This window comes from Henckelia pumila, chromosome 4 (genome assembly GCF_033568475.1).
Source record: "Henckelia pumila isolate YLH828 chromosome 4, ASM3356847v2, whole genome shotgun sequence".
In the NCBI taxonomy this organism is placed as follows: Eukaryota; Viridiplantae; Streptophyta; class Magnoliopsida; order Lamiales; family Gesneriaceae; genus Henckelia; species Henckelia pumila.
The window spans coordinates 139,355,993-139,379,067 of record NC_133123.1 but is presented as its reverse complement, the minus strand read 5'-3'; the positions used below and the strand labels follow the sequence as shown (position 1 = coordinate 139,379,067).

The 23,075-nt window shown below is 36.1% G+C and overlaps 1 protein-coding gene across 11 annotated transcripts in view; it reads right to left on the bottom strand.

The window, feature by feature from the left end:
- LOC140861017 (uncharacterized) overlaps positions 1–23,075 on the bottom strand; it is a 65,095-nt gene that overhangs the window by 5,670 nt on the left and 36,350 nt on the right. The window lies entirely within an intron of this gene.

Below are 23,075 nucleotides of genomic sequence, written 5' to 3'. Positions count from 1 at the left end.
ATGAAAAAATAGTAAATTTATTATTTACCATCAACTTGTAATATTATTTGTTCAACTTCAGAACTTTAAAATCGGATTTTAAATATTCAAAATCCAAAGAACGTTTTTTTTTATTTTTATGTTTTCGCAAGAGACATGTTTTTTGTAAACCACTTATAAGTTTTAAATTTTATGATATAAAATAAAATTTCATATTTTATTTACAACTAAAATTAAAATAAGGGTAAATTAGCATTCAGTTCCTAAACTCAAACACAAATTTATTCTCAATCTCTTGTCAGAAAAATATAGTTTTAACTCTCTAGGCCCACATAATTATTTCGGATGAAATTCGGTACAAAACGTTGAAAATATGATACGAATACATGATATTCGAGCACTAATTGTTCAAAATCGAGTATAAAAAATAATATTTTTGAGTATAAAACCTGAACATCTTTATTAATATGAACTTGCAATATATGTTTGAGTACTCAAAAATCATAAAAAGTCGGCACAAAACATTGAAAATATGATACGAATACATGATATTCACGCACTAATTATTTAAGATCGAGTATAAAAAAAATAAGATTTTGATTATAAAACTTGAACATCTTTATTAATATTAACTTGCAACATATGTTTGAATACTCAAAAATCATAAATTTGTACCAGATCTAACACATTTGGTACTAAAAAATCATATATTAATATCATATTTTCAATGTTTTCTACTGATTTCCATCCAAATAAAATAAATATGTCATTAATATCAATATTTTTTAATACTACAAAATCATATATTTGCACTTGATCTAACACATTTGATACTCAAATATTATATATTAGTACCAAGATGACAATATGTCATTAATATCAATATTTATTTACATATTTGAGTACTCAAAAATCTTACATTTGTACTAGATTTGAAATAGTTGATACTCAAATATCATGTATTCGTATCATAAAAAATTTATGTGGGCCCATGGAGTTTAAATTATATTTTTTCTGACAAGGGACTGAGAATAAATTTGTTTTTAGGTTTAGGGACTGAGATGTAATTTACAGTTAAAATAACGTCAAATTTTATAAGAATAAAAGGTTTAGAACTTAGAATGAAGAGTAAATAATAAATATTAAAAACAATAGTAAATAATAAATAAAAACAAAGCTAAAATAAAATAAAATAAGAAAAGAATTTTTAAATAAAAGGAAGAGCCAAGAGGAACCGAAAAAATAATTGGGGAGTAAAGAAAGAAACAAAAAAACAAAAAACAAAAAATATATATAAGTTACCCTATAGTTTATTTGACACTTTATTTTGTCGTATTCGTACTTATCTGTCATTTTTATTCCTAGTTTTGAGTATAAATAGTAGCATTTTCTTTGTTTGCAGGTTTGATTGAAATTTGAGAATGCTTGAATATTATAGAATAAGTCAAACATTCCAATGCGACGTTGAAACTTGGCCCGAAAGACAAGGAAAAATCATGAGAAGCCAAGAAAATTAAAAAAGTTTAATGCACGGACCCTGTGCAATTTTTGGAAGAAGGTACGTAAACCTCGAAGAAAGAAATATTGAGAGCAGTTTAATACACGAACCCATGTCCAAATTTATGTTCGGACCATGCACGGACACTAGAGGTGTGAAAATGGGCTAGGCCCATCGGGTTAGCCCGCCCCGTCCTACAAAATTGGTGGGTTCCAACCCGCCTAAAAGGTGGGCCGGCCCGAACCGCCCCACCTAATGGTGAGTTGCGGGTTGGCCCGCAAAAATCCACCAATTTCCACGTGAATCCGTCGGGTTGGCCCGCCCCGTCACCTAAAATAAGTGAATTGGGTTGGTATTTTCCCAACCCGCCTAAAAAGTGAGTCAGCCCGCCCCGTTGGCCCGTTTTGACATCTCTAACGGCCACCGTTACAGAAGGTGTCCAAGGTCCATGCATGTCGCAGATGAAACGACCCTTATTACTACTGAAATTTATATATATATATATATATATATATATATATATATATGTATTATTTTTACATATTTTAAAATATTGATACTACATATACACCCATACATATATGTAATTAAACTTAAAATAATTTTCTATAACATATAATACATAATATATACATTATTTATACTTAAAAATAATTAAAAATACATGCATACAAACTTCATAACATGAATACGTAAAAATCATAATCCGACATAAAATTACATGCATACGTTAAAATCCCAAAACCATACAAATTATTAATAATAAATAATTTTCATGTGTGGAATAAAAATAATATTATATCAAAATCCCATAAAAATCAATGAATCATAAGCGTACGACGGTTACGGGTATGTTAGCTGCACGGGATTCTCAGACGTTCTCACCACCAGTAGGGACCACATCATCATCAACAAAATCATGATCACCTGCACCATTTAAATTTAATGAGCCTAGAGGCTCAGCATGTCCTATCCAATAATAACAACATGAAACCACATGCAAGCACATATCATATAAAATGTCATGAATATAGGTTATACTAGGGATGACAATTTTCTCCGAACCCGATGGAGAATCCGATACCCGAACCGAATGGAGGAGGGTATGGAGGTGTTTTTTGGACCCGATTAAATAAATGGGTAAATGTGTATGGGGATCTCGTATATGGGTATGGAGGCGGATGTAGTGATATCCTACTCATACCCGACCCGATACCCGATTATATATAATATAAATATAAATTATATTTATTTACATATTAATATATATTAAATAAATGTTGATTTAATTTTTTTTTGTTATATTATGTTGGTTGGATTTAATAGTGAAAATTATTAATATAAATCTAATGCTATTATGTAGGATAATAATGTCGAGATAAATTATTTACAATATTTTGTTATTTCTTATAATTCTTAGGTTATTATGTTATTGATTTCTTTTATCTTTCATTTTTTTCTTATTTTTCTCTTATAAATTTGATATAAAATCTGATAAATAAGCATATTTTTATCTAAATAATTCAAATTTGAACAAATGTATTTGTATGGGGTAGATAGATAAATGGGGGATGAGTAGTGTATGGATATCCGATACTCCGACGGGTATGGGGATGAGGATGAAATTGAATACCCGACGGATATGGGTATGGGTATGGGGATGAATTTAATAAATGGATATGGGGATGGATACGTAATATCCTACCCATACCCGACCCATTGCCATTCCTAGCTTATACATGCATGATCTTTAAACATTAACATTCTGCTAAATCATGAACATTATCATCATATATCATCATAATCATCATTCTTAATACAAATCATAAGATGGTATGTCATAAATTCTTGAAACATTATAGGTTGTATCCATGATGGTGGCCTTAAACATTAACGACTGATCAATCATAAAAACCAACGTACGTGTGGAGGTGGAATCTCTACCTCTTTACTGTCACTTCAACAGCTCTCTACCTCTTTAGTTGTTCCATGTTGATAGTGGACACAATTTTTGGGGCGGTTAGCTGAGTATTTGCTTGGGCAGTTCCAGCGGTCTTCTCGAGAATTGTCATTGGGATGAAATCCGACAAGTGATTTTGTATTTCAGTGGGCATTAGCAGTGTAGCATCAGTCACTGGTCATGAGGTGAGACACCATCTGAAACCTATTTTTAGGTTCTAGCGGGATTGTAGTCACTGATCTATCAGTATGTTTTGATGTGCTGTGCCATTGAGATGAATAGAATCAATTTTGGATCGAATTGGAGGTTAAAGTAGTTGTCGGAAGTATTGTGGACTTCGTATGGGATCAAGGTGAACCAGTTTTGTTCATCCCAGTGAACAAGTCTAGTTGTCAGGATTGACGTTATCCACGTTAGGGTAAACAGTAATTATCTCGAGTGACGAGATGAATGCAATCATTCGATACAGACTAATCTTGCCGCAAATGGTGTTAGTTCATATAATTGTTCGGCGTAATAATAGTGTATTTTCGAGACGTCGACCTGAGAATTTCGTTAGATAGAGAATTGTGTACAACGGCATTTTCGCACTATGTTTTGGGTTGTCAAAGAGATGGTCATTTATTCCTTTAGTCGTTATTCTTTTGAGAGGTAGTCAGCATCGAATGGACATGAGTACGAAAGGTACATATGCTGATGATGAGGGTTTACAAGACTTGCTGATATCTACAGCAGAATGATTAGTGGAATTCGCTTGGAATAATATCGCAGGTATCGAGATTCAGATCAATATTGATCGTAGTTAGTTTGATAATTTCACAAATTGTAATCCTATCACTAGCGATGTAATTCGAGGTTGCCAGATGCAGAGGGTGGTGGACATTGTTGTTATCACTTTGCGAATAAGTGACAGAGTTTTGGTCATCTCTCTTTACAAAGACTATTAGGTTTAGGAGCTAAGCCTTTGTCCTCAGTAATGGTAGATTAGCTCAAAGGTGTGCTCTGGGAGAGGTTCTCTAATAATTGACACTAAGATTAGAGTCGCGGATGTTTGGTTAGCGTTTGCGGTAACATCGGGGATGCGATGTCCGTATTAGACCAGTTGTGATACACTACTCTTGTATCTTATCTTCTCGTCCGATGTGGATTGATGTTAGCAAAAAAAATAGTAGATGTCAAGTTAAGGTCTTGACAGGAAATTTCATCGCTAAGATTCGCAGTCAGCTTTACTGTTTCAGTTAAAGTTAGTGTGTTGGAAAGTAGTCAGGAGACTACAACAATCTCGTGATATTCGGTTTAGATATCCGAAGGATTGTGTTAATAGCAAGTTAGTAGCTATTACTACTCAGGCAGCGATTGAGATCGTATAATTTAGTTAAACAGTGGGTTCTTGATAAAACTCCATGGTAATCTGATAAGTGTTCAGATGATCATGCCAAGTCGGTAAGGCGGATTAGGATGTTTAACTACTGTGCAGGCATTGACAATTCTAACTCGGTTATTCATGGGACATCGAATTCATGGTATGTTTGATGTGTGGAACATCGAATTCATGGGACCTTTCCCTAGTTCCTTTGGATTCATTTATATATTACTTACTGTAGATTATGTCTCAAAATAGGTAGAAGCTAAGGTCACCCGTAGTGACGATTCAAAAGTGGTTGCAGAATTTATCAAGCATAATATTTTCTCTAGATTTAGGATTCCAAGAGCCATCATCAGCGATAGAGAAACTCACTTTTGCAACCGAACCGTGGTTAGTTTGCTAAAAAATACCATGTGATGCACAAGGTCTCTACTGCGTATCACCAACAATCCAATGGGCAAGCTGAAGTGTCGAATCGAGAAATCAAGTCTATCCTGGATAAAACAGTGAATCCGACGAGGAAAGACTGGAGCTTGAGACTAGATGATGCTATGTGGGCTTACAGAACTGCATACAAAACGCCAATTGGGATGTCACCATATCGGCTGATTTTTGGGAAGCCGTGCCATCTGCTAGTTGAATTGGAGCACAGAGCCTATTGGGCCATCAAGAATTTTAATTTGCAGATGGATGATAGTGGGGAACACCGGAAGCTGCAGTTGCAGGAATTGGAAGAAATACGCAATGATGCATATGCCAGTTCCAGGATTTACAAGGAGAAGACAAAGGCATTCCATGATAAAATGATCTCCAGAAGGGAATTCGAAGTCGGTCAGAAAGTCCTTCTCTATCACTCACGACTTCGGTTATTCCCAAGTAAGTTGCGTTCACGTTGGAATGGACCGTTTGTTATTACTAATGTCTTTCCCCATGGTGCAGTTGAAATTCATAGCTTGGACACATAAAAAATATTCAAGGTGAATGGTCACATACTGAAACACTACTATGACGGGGTCCAAGAAAAAGAAGTGGAGGACGTGCATGAACTGGAACTCGAGGACCCACAAATCACTGGGTGAACTAAGCATACAGTCGAGCTATAGACTGGTAATTTAGCGCTGACTAGGAGGCAACCCAGTGTTCTTCTACTTATTTGCTTATTTTATTTCTTTTAGAGTTTTCATTGTTCATTTTGCTTTTGTTTTTATTTATTTCTTTTCTTTTAGTTCTTTCGGAAAATTTTGAAACAAAAATTTTTTTGGTCCGCTCGAAGATTTACCGATCGAGCGAGAAATCTTCTGGAATGTTGTTGTTTTTAAGGCCGCTCGAACGGTAACTTTTTACCGATCGAGCAAAAATATCTCTGGAATTTTTAATCTTATGTCCTGCTCGATCGGTAACTTTTTACCGATCGAGCGAGAATTTATCTGGAATAAAAAATTTTATGTACCGCTCGATCGGTAACTTTATACCGATCGAGCGAGACACCCTCCAGGCCCGATTTATTACCTACTTTATTATTTTCCTTCTCACTTCTCTCGTCTTTCCCTCGTAATCCCTAAATCCCCAAATCCCTTCACCATAATTTTCTCATCAATCTCCTCCTCAACTTGAAGGAATCACCTCTCCGGCTCAGGTCATCATCTCCGTTCGTGCTGGGATCTCCCTCATCAATTCTCTGCAATTTCCGAGCAACCACGCAGGGCACTGCTTTTCCGCCTTCACAACAGTGCCCTTCTCCGCCGCCTTCTCTATTCTGGCCCCCATCGGAGCACCATCTCTGTTCTTGTGACGACCCAGTTCTTAATATCTCAAATCAAATACTAATCTCTAAAACATAAATTAAGGCCAAGCATCAAAGCCTCAAAGAAAAGAATTTTTTTTTTTTAATAAGTAGTGACCTGCGCGCGCGTGGGGTCACCTCTCGCGCGTGCGCAGCTCAATGGGGCAGAACCCCTGGCCGAGTGGCTCGCGCGCGCGCGAGTAGGAGGCTCGCCCATGCGCAGGCTATTCGTCCAAAAAATTCAGGGGTGCTCAGCTGCTGCTAAATACTATCCTTGACCCATCTACAGCCTTTCCAAGTTCAAGAAACATCATTCAACAAGGTAGAAGAGTCATTACTAAGACCATAACATATCCTTCAATACATCAAGTCTAGAGTAAATACATAAATATCAAATGTGATTACAAGTTCAAGTAGCAAACACTCTAGACTAAAGTTCAAGTCTAAAGCTAAACAACTCCAACTCTTGTTTTTAACAGAAAAAGACAGCAACTTGACCTCTACACCGGATCATCACTCTAATCTCTCAATCTCTATTCTTCAAGCTCGTCTCTGCCCTGTTTCCGCACCACCTATTGTCATGCACACATACAAACACAACAACAACCGGATAACTCCGGTGAGAAATACATTTCCCAGTATAAGCAACATATAGCATGCTATCAAGTTCAGGTGTAATTACTATCATAATTAGTTCATAAAAATATTCATGAACAACAATACATGCTATAATTCAAAGCATAAAACAAAGGCATGCTATAAATCAAAGCATAACACATGCATCAACACAAAGTCATCTATCAAATCTAAGTAGTGTCTTAGTCTTGACTCTACCTTCTTTGTATTGACATCTTGATCTTGACTCCTAGTCTTAACTCTAGACCAAGACTTGACTCTTTTCTCAACTCTCATCTAGGGATCCCAGTTTGAATAAGAACGCAACAAATCTCCAACCTACTCTCCCATTCGAGGTGGCGGTACGTTCTTATTCCCGAATTTCAGTCCACTATCTCGAGCTTCGGCAATAGGAGTTGATCTACTCCTAAGCACATCGATACAAGTCCGAACATTCGGTAATTTGGCACATCAGCCTTTCTAAGACATGGCACATCCGCCTTCAACTCTTTAAGATCTAGTGGCTTATCAAGATGCAACCCGTTCTAGAAGCATTAATCTAAGCCACCTACAAGAGACAAGCTAATCTAGCAAGGAAAGGCAATAGACTTATCTATCTATGTCATCATCTATCTCATACAAATTCCTCTATCAGATAAACAATCAAGAACATATATCTATGGACTTGAAAATAAATCAATTCCAACAAGGAACAAATAAGTATGTGGTTTAGGGAAAAACTCAAGTCCAATCTAACTCGAGTTGTGTATCCCGTGGTTAGATGTTGGTTTATACCTTTCTTGTCTTGGTTGCTCAAGGCTATCAAAATCTTCTCCCAAATCTGATCAAGCCATACAACATCACCTTGTGTCAAAAATCTGCTCAAACACTACTTGATTTTCAAGGCTCAACTTCATAAATCTTGGCCCAATTCAATCCCGGTTCGAAGCTGAAGGTTCGAGTTCGATATCCCCTATTTTCGAAACTGAAAACACAGCAAAAATAACTCATAATATCAGCAAGAACTCACTTCATCAACAGTTCCATAATAAGCCATCAAAACAGTTTCAACTTTTAAACCGGCGGAGTAACGGTACAAAATCGATAATCGAAACTAAATTCTATCAACTCTAACATTCATATCAGCTTCAAATATGTTACGCCTTAAACGCATACAAATCTCGTGTTATGAAATTAATGTTTTTAATGCATTAACAAGTCTCATAATATTATATTTTGATGATTACAAAACTCGGTTAATTGTTACTAACCATTTAAAGTGAGATTTTACATATTAGATTTATTGATGATTAAATTCTTGGAAGCTATACATGTATTTATAAAGTCTTGTATTGCTCATTGAATGGATGAAACATTGTTAAGAGATATGAAGAAAAAGACAAGAAGAAGCCAAAGTATGGAGCAGCAACTTCCAAAAATTACTGGAAATTTTCTAGGCATTGAAATCCGATCTTCACCAGTCATAATCGTGATGAGGAAGTTTTACACGTGCTGTCCAAATTTGAGAGCAATCCAACGGCTAGATATGAAGTTATGATTTTTCCACAAAAGTTGTGCAGTACCTATTTCTGCAGAACTTGAAGTGAAGGATGAAGAATCAACTTCTGAAAATTACTGGACGTTCTTGAGACATCCAAATCAAATCTCCACCGATCCAAATCAATATCCGGATGTTTTAAAACTTATATCAAAATTTCATATCAATCCAACGGCTAGATATGGAGTTATGATTTTTCCACAAAGGTTGCATAGTACCTATTTCTGCAGAACATGAAGCAAATGATGAAGATTCAAATTCAGAAATTAACTGGGATTGTTTGAGACATTCAAATCAAATCTTCACCAATCAGATTCAAATTTAGGATGTTTTACAACCTCTGTACAAAATTCAGATTAATCCAACGGATGGATATGGAGATATGAATTTTTCATATTTGTTGCACAGAACAAGTTTGAAAACTTGATGAAGTGACTTCCGAAAATTACTGGAAATGTTTGACTTGTTAAAATCAAATCTTCACCATTCAGAATAATGATCCAGAGGTTTTAAAGCTTCAGTTCAAATTTCAGATCACTCCAACGGTTAGATTGGAAGATATGATTTTTCCACAAAATCCGCTCAGTGCTGGGAAAAAGTAGGCAGCGGCGCCGAATACTTTTTGTCACTCCTTGACTTCTCAACACATGCTCCATGCACTCAAATCAGATTCAAATCTTTGCCAACTATAAATAGAGGTCATCCAAGGTCATTTGGAGACATCCCAACTCATCTCTTCTCTCCTTTGCAAGCAATTTCTCACTATGAAAGTGTTTGTGTGATATATTTGAGAGTGTTTGTAAAAATAGTTTGTGAGTTGGTTGTGCTATTGTTGTAAACACTTGAGTGTGAAGCCAAGTGTGTTGTGCTATCGTTGTAAGCACTTGAGTGTGAAGCCAAGTGTTTGTGTTGAGGCTATCCTTGGAGCCCTTAAGGCCAAGAGTATCGAGTTGTATCGGCGCGGTGATCGTGTCAAGTTTTACGGCTATCCTTGGAGCCATCAAAGCCAAGAAGTTGAAGTGCTAGTGAATTCTTGGTTAATCGATCTTAACCAAGAAGGGGAGACATAGACGATTTATCGTCGAACTTCCATAAACATATCCTATCTCATTTATCGCTTTATTTATTTTACGCATTTATTTACCGCATTTATTTTTGATTGCTTTAAGTCTTTCGCTTGCGTATTTGCATAATCGCTTTAAATTGCTAAAGTTGCCAATAGAACCTAAATCCCCTCCCCCATTAGGTTCTAACAAGTGGTATCAGAGCCACCTTTTTACAAAATATTTTCAAAAAGGTTCTTATGGAAAATCTAGCGAGCGACTATGCTCAAGGGCAATCAACAAATCGTCCTCCTCTTTTCAATGGCATAAACTACGGATATTGGAAAAATCGAATGTCCCTATATATCCAATCCGTAGACTATGACCTTTGGAAGGTTACTGTGAAAGGTCCCTACATACCTACTAAAGAGGTTGAGGGTGTCAAAATTCCTAAAGGAATGGACGACTTTTCTAAGGAGGATATGAAACTTATATCTCAAAATGCTAAAGCCATGAATATTCTTCATTGTTCCTTAGATATGAACGAGTACAACCGGATATCAATGTGTTCATCCGCTAAAGAGATATGGGACAAGTTGGAGATATGCCATGAAGGGACTAATCAAGTCAAAGAAACAAAGATCGATCTACTCCAACTCAAATACGAAACATTCGAGATGGAATCAAATGAAGATGTAGATACTATGTTCCGAAGGCTTACTCAAATTATCAATGAGCTAGCCCAACTTGGGAAACAATATCCAACCAAACAAGTGTGGAGGAGAGCTCTACGCGCCTTACCCAAGGAGTGGGATGCCAAGAGGACGGCTATCATAGAATCCAACAAAGGCGACACAGCTTCCTATGACCTTGATCAACTTCATGGGACTCTAAAAACCCATGAGTTGGAACTGTCAACAAGGAAGGAAATAAAGAAAGAAGATATCAAGGCAAAGGGGATTGCTCTATCTAGCCAATCCAAAGAAGATGAAGATGATGATATGGCACTCTTTGCAAGAAAATTCAAAAGATTTATCCGAGGAAACAACTTCAAAAAGAAGACGGACAAAGAAGTTACCTGCTACAACTATCAACAACAAGGCCACTATGCAGATGAGTGTCCTCTCAAGAAGAAAGTTGACAAGGGAAAGAAGAAAGCACTCATAGCCACTTGGAGTGATAGCGACGATGACAAGGAGGAAGCAAACATCTGCCTCATGGCTAAAAGTGATGACATCGTCTCCGACGACGATGACGAGGTACCTTCCTATGACGAACTACTACATGCATATAAAAACATGTTTTATATGGCTAAATCTCTTAGAAAAGAAAATAGAAAGCTCAAAATTAAAGACTAAGGAGCATGAAAACCTAAGATTAAAGGATGACATAGCTCACTTAGAAAAATCTTTTGATAAGTTCAATGTCAGTAGTAATAATTTGAATAATTTACTTAGCATGCAAAAATGTAGTTTTGATAAGGGTGGAATAGGGTACGGTAAGAAATCAATAGACTTTACTAGTCTAATTGCTAAAGCAAAAATGAGATCACCCCCTACATGCTCTTATTGTTGTAAAATTGGTCATGCTAGATATAAATGTAGATCCTTGAGATTTTAATATGATCAAAAGAGTTATATGAAATGGAGGCCTAAGAGTACTTAACAACTCATCAGTTGGCATTATGAGATCATGATCTAAGGGAGTTCATCATAGACCGGTTTAAACTGCCTTGACTTGCGACTGGTCTTCCTGATGAACGCTGTTCTGTCCAAGGAAATAGGTTTTTAAAGAGGCCATAGCCCTACCTACTACTGGGAGCACTCTTAAAAAGTGGCGATGATGTTGCTATAAGAGACTGAACTCTTAGAAGTCTATTTTGTATCTCTCTTTTCTAACACTGTGAACCCAAAAAAACTAAAGGGTACCAAAATCAATTTTTGCAGGAAAATAGGAAAAATGTTCTTCCTAGCATATGGTATCTAGACAGTGGATGCTCTAGACATATGACCGGGAACAAGGAGCTACTCCAATCGATCAAACCAAAGAAGAAAGGAACTGTCACATTTGGAGACAACAGCAAAGGAGTTATTGAAGGAATCGGCTCAATAGGTATATCTGAATCTTGCTTGATTGATGATGTACTCCTAGTGAAAAGGCTTAAGCATAACTTACTAAGCATAAATCAATTGTGCGATAGAGGTTATGAAGTCAAGTTCACTCCCCAACACTGCACTATATCACTCACGACTGACAAATCCATAAATTTCAAAGGATATAGAAGTGAAAATGTATACAAGGTTTCTTTAAACAATTTATCTTTATCAAATATTAAAAGCCTTGTAGCCTTGAATATTGATGACAACATTCTTTGGCATAGACGACTAGGTCATGTTGGTCCTAGTACCATAGAAAAACTTTTTAAACTTGACTTAGTTGTTGGTATGCCAAAACTCAATTTAAAATTAAATTCTGTTTGTGATGCGTGTCAACTTGGCAAACACACAAGGGAATCTTTTAAAAGCAAAAATTTTGTATCAACTTCTATGCCCCTTGAACTTTTTTACCTAGATCTATGTGGTCCCTTGAGGAACGCTAGCCTAGGAGGGAAGCTTTATGCATTTGTCATTGTGGATGATTTCTCACGTTACACGTGGACATTGTTTTTAGCCCACAAAAATGATGCCTTTGATTATTTTAAAACTTTTGTCAAACGAGTTGAGAATGAGAAAAATCTTTCAATAAAGCAGATCCGTAGTGACCACGGAACTGAATTTCAAAATTAGAGTTTTACAAATTTTTGTGAAGAGAAAGGCATCGGTCACAATTTTTCTTATCCTAGGACTCCTCAACAAAACAAGGTCGTTGAGAGGAAAAATAGGACACTTGTGGAGATTGCGAGGACCATGATATGTGAGCATTCTCTACCAAAATATTTTTGGGCTGAAGCAATGAACACTGCTTGTTACATCATCAATCGTGTATCAATAAGGCCAATTCTCAAGAAAACTCCATATGAATTATGGAGAGGGAGAAAGCCTAACATTTATTACTTTCAAGCTTTCGGTTCCAAATGCTACATACATAATAACGGTAAGGACAACCTTGGCAAATTTGATGCCAAATCCGACAAAGGTATTTTTCTTGGATATTCTACCTCAAGTAAGGCTTTTAGAGTATTTAATAAACGTACCTTACTTGTTGAAGAATCTATGCATGTTGTATTTGATGAATCTATGTCTGTAGTTTCTCGTACTACTAACGATGATGTAGAATTACTCGAAGAAGAGATGGCTTCCTCAAGACTATAGATGCTTCTGTTGAGGAAACTCCACTTCCGAAGGATTGGACACTTCACAAAGATCATCCTATGGATCTTATCATTGGAAGTCCTTCGAAGGGAGTAACCACTCGATCTTCTCTTAATAATATTTGCAATCATCTTGCTTTTGTTTCGCATGTTGAACCTAAGTGTATTGATGATGCTTTATTGGATGATTCTTGGATTATTGCTATGCAAGATGAGTTGAATGAGTTTAAACGTAATGATGTTTGGAATCTTGTTCCTAGGCCACATGATAGATCTATTATTGGTACTAAATGGGTTTATAGGAATAAACTTGATGAGCATGGTACGATCACTAGAAATAAAGCTAGGCTTGTAGCAAAAGGTTATAGTCAAGAAGAAGACATTGATTATGATGAGACATATGCTCCTGTTGCTAGACTAGAATCTATTCGCATGCTACTTGCTTTTGCTTGCTCTAGAAATTTCAAGTTATTTCAAATGGATGTTAAGAGTGCTTTTCTGAATGGTGAATTGAAAGAAGAATTTTATATTGAACTACCTGATGGCTTTGTTGATGCATTATTGCCTGATCATGTATATAGACTAAACAAAGCTTTGTATGATTTGAAACAAGCTCCTCGAGCTTGGTATGAAAACTATCAACTTTTATTCTTTCAAATGGTTTTTCTAGAGGAAAGATCGACATTACCTTGTTTACCAAGAATGTCAAAAATGATCTTTTGATTGTACAAATTTATGTTGATGATATAATTTTTGGTTCTACTAATGAACTCTTTGTCAAGGATTCTCTAAGTTGATGCAGGATCACTTCGAGATGAGCATGATGGGGGAACTTAATTATTTTCTCGGATTGCAAATCAAGCAGTGCAAGGATGGGTTTTTTGTGAACCAAAGCAAATACATCAAGGAGATTCTGAAGAAGTTTGGGATGGAGAACACAAAATCATCATCCACACCGATGAGCACAGCAATCAGACTCGACAAGGATGAAAATGGTAAATCTGTAGATCAATCTTCCTTTCGCAGTATGATTGGCTCCTTATTATATGCTACTTCTAGTAGACCGGACATTATGTTTAGTGTTTGCTTGTGTGCATGATTTCAATCATGTCCAAAGGAATCACATTTGTTCGCCTTAAAACGCATTTTCAAATATCTTTCAAATACTCCAAATCTCGGCTTGTGGTATTCGAAAAATTCTTTCTTTGATTTAAAAGCATATTGTGATGCCGACTTTGGTGGATATAAGGTGGACAGAAAAAGCACTAGTGAAACTTGTTTCTTTTTAGGAAACTGTTTAGTTTCTTGGTTTTCGAAAAAGCAAAATTGTGTTGCATTATCAACAACCGAAGCCGAATATATGGCTGCTGGTAGTTGTTGTGCGCAAATTCTTTGGATGAAGCATCAATTGCTCGACTATGGCGTCTCTTTTTCAAAAATCCCTATTTTTTGTGATAACACTAGCGCCATATGTCTTACAAAGAATCCGATTCAACATTCACACACCAAACATATTGACATTCGTCATCATTTTATTCGTGACCACATCGAACGAAATGAAGTTGAACTTCAATATGTTGACACGTCAAATCAAATTGCTGATATTTTTACAAAACCACTAGATGAAAATACTTTTATTCGTTTGCGTGGTGAACTTGGCATGATTGAGTTGTAATCACTTGTGGAAATAAATAAATTTAATGTCATATTAAGGGGGAGCTTAATATAAAATTCGAGCAACTTAATTTTGGATAATACAAATTAATTGTATTTATTCAAAGTTATAAAGCTCACATTTTATGTGAAATTTATGTGTTGCATTTTAGAAATTATATTCAATTATCATGTTTTGCATTTACTTTTCCAGTCTTTTTGATTATCACAAAAAGGGGGAGAATTAGTTTGGTTAAATACTTTAACTAAGGGGGATAGTTAGTTTGCTTAAATGCATAGAGAATAAAACTGGTTATTTGATAAACAAATTTTTAATTCTCTTCTTAACTAATTGTTTAAATTAAGGGAAGTTTTATTCATGCAATTATATTTTACAAATTTAAATTTTTTATTTAATATTGTACATTTATTTCTCCTATTTAACCAAGTTTTGTGATCATTAAAAAGGGTAAGATTGTTACGCCTTAAACGCATACAAATCTCGTGTTATGAGATTAATGTTTTTAATGCATTAACAAGTCTCATAATATTATGTTTTGATGATTACAAAACTCGGTTAATTGTTACTAACCATTTAAAGTGAGATTTTACAGATTAGATTTATTGATGATTAAATTCTTGGAAGCTATACATGTATTTATAAAGTCTTGTATTGCTCATTGAATGGATGAAACATTGTTAAGAGATATGAAGAAAAAGACAAGAAGAAGCCAAAGTATGGAGCAGCAACTTTCGAAAATTACTGGAAATTTTCTAGGCATTGAAATCCGATCTTCACCAGTCATAATCGTGATGAGGAAGTTTTACATGTGCTGTCCAAATTTGAGAGCAATCCAACAGCTATATATGAAGTTATGTTTTTTCCACAAAAGTTGTGCAGTACCTATTTCTGTAGAACTTGAAGTGAAGGATGAAGAATCAACTTCTGAAAATTACTGGACGTGCTTGAGACATCCAAATCAAATCTCCACCGATCCAAATCAATATCCGGATGTTTTAAAACTTATATCAAAATTTCATATCAATCCAACGTCTAGATATGGTGTTATGATTTTTCCACAAAGGTTGCACAGTACCTATTTCTGCAGAACATGAAGCAAATGATGAAGATTCAAATTCAGAAATTAACTGGGATTGTTTGAGACATTCAAATCAAATCTTCATCGATCAGATTCAAATTTAGGATGTTTTACAACCTCTGTTCAAAATTCAGATCAATCCAACGGATGGATATGGAGATATGAATTTTTCATATTTGTTGCACAGAACAAGTTCGAAAACTTGATGAAGTGACTTCCGAAAATTACTGGAAATGTTTGACTCGTTAAAATCAAATCTTCACCGTTCAGAATGATTATCCAGCGGTTTTAAAGCTTCAGTTCAAATTTCAGATCAATCCAACGGTTATTTTGGAAGATATGACTTTTCCACAAAATCCGCTCAGTGCTGGGAAAAAGTAGGCAGCGGCGCCGAACACTTTTTGTCACTTCTTGACTTCTCAACACATGCTCCATGCACTCAAATCAGATTCAAATCTTTGCCAACTATAAATAGAGATCATCCAAGGTCATTTGGAGACATCCCAACTCATCTCTTCTCTCCTTTGCAAGCAATTTCTCACTATCAAAGTGTTTGTGTGGTATATTTGAGAGTGTTTGTAAAAATAGTTTGTGAGTTGGTTGTGCTATTGTTGTAAAAGCTTGAGTGTGAAGCCAAGTGTGTTGTGCTATCGTTGTAAGCACTTGAGTGTGAAGCCAAGTGTTTGTGTTGAGGCTATCCTTGGAGCCTTTATGGCCAAGAGTATCGAGTTGTATCGGTGCGGTGATCGTGTCAAGTTTTACGGCTATCCTTGAAGCCATCAAGGCCAAGAAGTTAAAGTGCTAGTGAATCATTGGTTAATCGATCTTAACCAAGAAGGGGAGATGTAGACGATTTATCGTCGAACTTCCATAAACATATCATATCTCATTTATCGCTTTATTTATTTTACGCATTTATTTACCGCATTTATTTTTTATTGCTTTAAGTCTTCCGCTTGCGTATTTGCATAATCGCTTTAAATTGCTAAAGTTGCCAATAGAACCTAAATCCCCCCCATTAGGTTCTAACAAAATACATCTTATAACAGCTGAATATCATCATATATCAGCATAATCAAAGGTGATAATCTCGAAATAATTTCTGAAAATTCATAAGAATTGCATACGACATTCAATCTTCAATCCGGTTGCGATATAACGATATCTAAAAGTTCAAAAACACACAACCATAATCACTTCTAATTTCTGCATCATAACATGTTTTCAAATCATACTGAATCTCATCAATACTTACATCAATAGATAGCCCTTCTCGCGAGGAGTTCGGAACACTTTTCGGAATCAAAATCGGATAACCGGAACTCAAAATATTGGAATTTGAAGATGAAAAATAGACTTGAGGGTTCTTACTCTTTCACTCTCGGTTATTCCTTTGAATTTTTTGATGAAATGGTGTCCTACACGTGAATACCCAAAATCATAACAAGTGTCCAACCAAATTTCAAGTATTTGCACTTTGGCCCCTCAATTCTTCCCTATTTGCAAATCGGTCCTCGGCAAATCTCTTTAACTCAATTTCAATCTTAAATAATTTAAGAACATTAGAATTTAAATCAAAATTCCAAAATTATCAAATTAAATATACTCGGATTAAAATTAAATAATTCCGGGTGTTACAATTCTCCCCCTCTAAGATCGGATTTCGTCATCGAAATCTCTTGCAATCGATACCCACATAAGATAAGGAATAAGAGAAATACTGAATAAGAACTCATATCAGTAGAATAACTCAGAATAACATTGTCTCATATCCGATTCATCTTTTCAATAATTTCTTCAATTCTAGAACAACTCCACTGAACTGTCACTAGCGGATTAATCTTCTTTCTGAGTTGATTTTCTTCCTCATCAAATAGTAATATCATTTGCTCGACATAGATTAATGTCTCATCAAACTCAATCTGATCTGATTAAAGTACATAAGCAGTCTCATTCTAATACGTCCTCAATCATAAAATACATCGCGAATATCAGAAATAAATAAATATAATTCAGTCAATAGGCAAGATTTCCTACTTCTTCAGAAGTTTCATAAGATTCAACAATTCTCGGAAATAATGTCTTCGCTTGACAAATCAAACAATGCTTCTGAAATAAAAGAATATGTAAACATACTCAGTCTTCCTGTTCAAAACACAAAATCGGTGTCTGATCTGCGCATGTTTTGCTTCTCGATCATCAACTATCTTCATTCTGTTCTCGAAAGAACTTCTCGTTCTCTGTTATCATTGAAAAGCATATAAGAACTGATCGCTCATACTTCTGAAATACTGTCTCAATTCAGAACATTACTGCTTTACTTATCATTTCAAAATCAGAACAGTATTGCTACATCTATTAGATAGCTGTTACAGGAATTACAATATCCCAAGTGGCAATATTCGTCAGCTAATACCGAATCAGGTATTAGAATTCTTAGCATCTCCTCGAATTTTGGATAATCAACTCAGACAATCCGTCGATAAGAGGATGGTAGAATGGAATCACATACAACCAAATACTCAAAATATCTGACAATCGATGTCACAATCTATCAAATAAATCTAAAGTCTTAAACCCGACAATAGATTTTAATAATTCCTGTCATCTCATCATGTTATTATCTTCTTTTGCAGCTATCTTCTCCTATCTGTAGCATAACCAATATAGCATATTCTTGCATTTGGTGAAATCCACTTTAAGAAAATCGCAAACTCATAACAATCAGTGTCACAACAGTACAATAAAACTCAAAATAGTACTCTGACACAATAAATCTGAACCTCTCTATCATATCATCGAGTAATATCAATTCCAAAATCAGACTCCTTTGGGATCTTTCCTATCAAGGAATAACATTTCTCGTATAACCACTAACTAGTTCATCGTATTGTATAACTTCACATACAACATATTATTCCATCTACAAGAACTATCGAAAATATATCGCAATCTCATGCTGATATAGATAGTTTCAGAATAAAATCCAACGGAATTTGATCTTCTTTCGATTCTAAACTACTAAACTGTTCATAAATCATTACATTGACATCGTTAAAATTAAGTCATTGACAGTTTAGGATATAGAACAAAGAATTCTATCACATCGGCATTCATATCTCATCTGTTAGAATCGATACATTCTATAACTGCTCAAATCAATCATCTAGTCAAGGCAAACAAATAAAAAGTCATCATTGTGGCCTTATTCAATTTCTGATCATTAGCATAAAATCTCACTGATCTGTATTTCTTTGAATTCTTTCAGTTCTGTTTGTGCCATTGTACAAGGTACTTTCGAAATCAATAAGATACCTGACATTAGTTACATATCGAAGTCCATCTCACAGACTGGAAGTAATCCTGGAATTTCATCTGAAAAAAATATCAGTACTTCGATAATAATTGGCAAATCCCAATTCTGGATTAGCTTCCAATACATCCATTGCATAATAAGGAATTTTCTCTGCTCTTTTCTGCAATAATCGAATCCTAGATAGAATAGATATCAACGGAATTCAAAATTTCAAACTCGTACCGTAGAATTCCCATCCTTCTATCAATTCAGTTCTGAATCTCATAACTTTCTGAATCAATCTACGACATCCCTGTACTTGGTTAACATATCTAAACCGATAATTCAGTCAAAATCTGACAAATCAAGCACAATACAGTCTCTCTCTCTCTCTTATTACCTTCAAACTGTAGTATACACTTCCTGACAAATCTGACAGAAACAAGACCTCCCCCCCTAAGGTAAAGAGATCACAACTACAGAACATAATGGTTCAGAGGTAATGTAGGCAACATGACAAAGTGCTCAAATAGAAACATATGAAAAGCATCTGTATCTCGCAATATAAAAATAGGCAATAGAACAATTACCTGCTAAACATCATCTGGTGCTTGCCTTTCTGACTGAGTCTCAGATTTTGAAGACTCCGTACCTTGTGATCTTTGAGAGTCTCGCTTGAGACACACTCTTGCGAAATGGCCTGGCTGACGACATATGTTGCAACTACCAGAGACTCCTTGGCATTGCTCAGTCTGATGTCTTCCTCCGCATCGATTACAATACACACCGGTATAATTGGAACTCATCTGTCTTCCACTAGAACTGGGGAAACTACTCTCTGCTTTCTTGAACTGTTTCTCTCGAGCTTTCAGAAACTTTTTCCTCTCATTGTTGCTGCCACTGCTCTCATATCTGGGGGGTGGAGATTGAAACTGAGCTGGTTGTTGTGGCTGTGAGACAATCGATGCTCTCCGTTGTCTAAGTAATCCAGCCTCTGCTCCCTTGGCTCGATCAATCGCATCAGCAAAGGTATTTGGTCTCCCCGTGTTCACCAAAGTAAACACATCAAAATTCAGTCCATTAATGAACTGATCAGCCATTGACTCATCACTATCAGCAACATGTGGAGCAAAGCGTAGCAAGGTAGAAAACTTTGCAACATATTCTTCAATATTAAAATTCCCCTGCTTCAGATTGGCAAATTCTGCACCCTTGTCTTTGCGATAAGACGCTGGGAAGAAGCGTTGGTAAAACTCAGTTTTGAAGACTTTCCAGGTGATCACTGTACCTCGATGCTCCAAGGCTCTCTTGGTCGTAAACCACCAAGTCTTTGCAACTTCATGCAATTGATGGCCTATCAGTCTGACTCTCCACTCATCACTGTAATCAAGAGAATCAAACAACATTTCTATATCATCAAGCCAACTCTCACAAGCTACTGAATTTTCCGTCCCCTTCAAAGTCGGCGGTTTAAAAGACTGAAACCGTTTCAACAGTATTTCCATAGGTGAAGCTGTAACATTCATCAAATCATCGAATGTAATGCCCTGTTCTATTCTCGGTGCTTCTGGTGTTTGTGGCACTGTCGGGGCTACATTCACCTGTTCTGGCACTGTCGGGGCTACATTCACCTGTTCTGGCAATGTCTATGTTTCATTTGCCTGTTCAGGCTGAGGAACTGTCACTGTCTGTCTAGTAGCTGGTTGTCTTGGTCGTCGAGACATATCTGATTATCACACTAGTCAGAATACATATACATCAAGTCTGCCTCAGTCCTCCTCTGATCATCTTACCTCTGATCAAGAATCGGTTCTGATTCAATCTTCAAATAAATAACTCAATGTACGAATACATAAACAAGCTTTCAAATTCAAATACAAAATCATGTAATCATGAACTAGAAAGCAAAGCATGCTTCTATTTAAATCACAAGATCATGTGACCCAACAATTCTGAAAACATAAAGCAGATATCATGATAGCATGCTTAATAATTCAAGTTACAAAATCATGTAATCCCATAATCTAAAGACATGAAAGCATATATCCTACTAGCATATAAGTCATATCATTCAACATTCAATTCAATCACATGCTAGTGTAGAGCAAGTAAGAGGACTCGATCTACCCCGCTCACTCGCTATCTCAGTCCAAAATTTTCTTGCTTTGATACCACCTGTTGTGACGACCCGGTTCTTAATCTCTAAAATCAAATGCTAATCTCTAAAACATAAATTAAGGCCAAGCATCAAAGCCTCAAAGAAAAGAATTTTTTTTTTTTTAAATAAGTAGTGACCTGCGCGCGCGCGGGGTCACCCCTCGCGCGTGCGCAGCTCAATGGGGCAGAACCCCTGGCCGAGTGGCTCGCACGCGCGCGAGCAGGAGGCTCGCCCGCACGCAGGCTATTCGTCCAAAAAATTCAGGGGTGCTCAGCTGCTGCTAAATACTATCCTTGACCCATCTACAACCTTTCCAAGTTCAAGAAACATCATTCAACAAGGTAGAAGAGTCATTACTAAGACCATAACATATCCTTCAATACATCAAGTCTAGAGTAAACACATAAATATCAAATGTGATTACAAGTTCAAGTAGCAAACACTCTAGACTAAAGTTCAAGTCTAAAGCTAAACAACTCCAACTCTTGTTCTTAACAGAAAAAGACAGCAACTTGACCTCTACACCGGATCATCACTCTAATATCTCAATCTATATTCTTCAAGCTCGTCTCTACCCTGTTCCCGCACCACCTGTTGTCATGCACACATACAAACACGACAACAGCCGGATAACTCCGGTGAGAAATAAATTTCCCAGTATAAGCAACATATAGCATGCTATCAAGTTCATGTGTAATTACTATCATAATTAGTTCATAAAAATATTCATGAACAACAATACATGCTATAATTCAAAGCATAAAACAAAGGCATGCTATAAATCAAAGCATAACACATGCATCAACACAAAGTCATCTATCAAATCTAAGTAGTGTCTTAGTCTTGATTCTACCTTCTTTGTATTGACATCTTGATCTTGACTCCTAGTCTTAACTCTAGACCAAGACTTGACTTTTTTCTCAACTCTCATCTAGGGATCCCGGTTTGAATAAGAACGCAACAAATCTCCCACCTACTCTCCCATTCGAGGTGGCGGTACGTTCTTATTCCCGAATTTCAGTCCATTATATCGAGCTTCGGCAATAGGAGTTGATCTACTCCTAAGCACATCGATACAAGTCCAAACATTCGGTAATTTGGCACATCAGCCTTTCTAAGACATGGCACATCCGCCTTCAACTCTTTAAGATCTAGTGGCTTATCAAGATGCAACCCGTTCTAGAAGCATTAATCTAAGCCACCTACAAGAGACAAGCTAATCTAGCAAGGAAAGGCAATAGACTTATCTATCTATGCCATCATCTATCTCATACAAATTCCTCTATCAGATAAACAATCAAGAACATATATCTATGGACTTGAAAATAAATCAATTCCAACAAGGAACAAATAAGTATGTGGTTTAGGGAAAAACTCAAGTCCAATCTAACTCGAGTTGTGTATCCTGTGGTTCGATGTTGGTTTATACCTTTCTTGTCCTGGTTGCTCAAGGCTATCAAAATCTTCTCCCAAATCTGATCAAGACATACAACATCACCTTGTGTCAAAAATCTGCTCAAACACTACTTGATTTTCAAGGCTCAAATTCATAAATCTTGGCCCAATTCAATCCCGGTTCGAAGATGAAGGTTCGAGTTCGATATCCCCTGTTTTCAAAACTGAAAACACAGCAAAAATAACTCATAACATCAGCAAGAACTCACTTCATCAACAGTTCCATAATAAGCCATCAAAACAGTTTCAACTTTTAAACCGGCGGAGTAACGGTACAAAATCGGTAACCAAAACTAAATTCT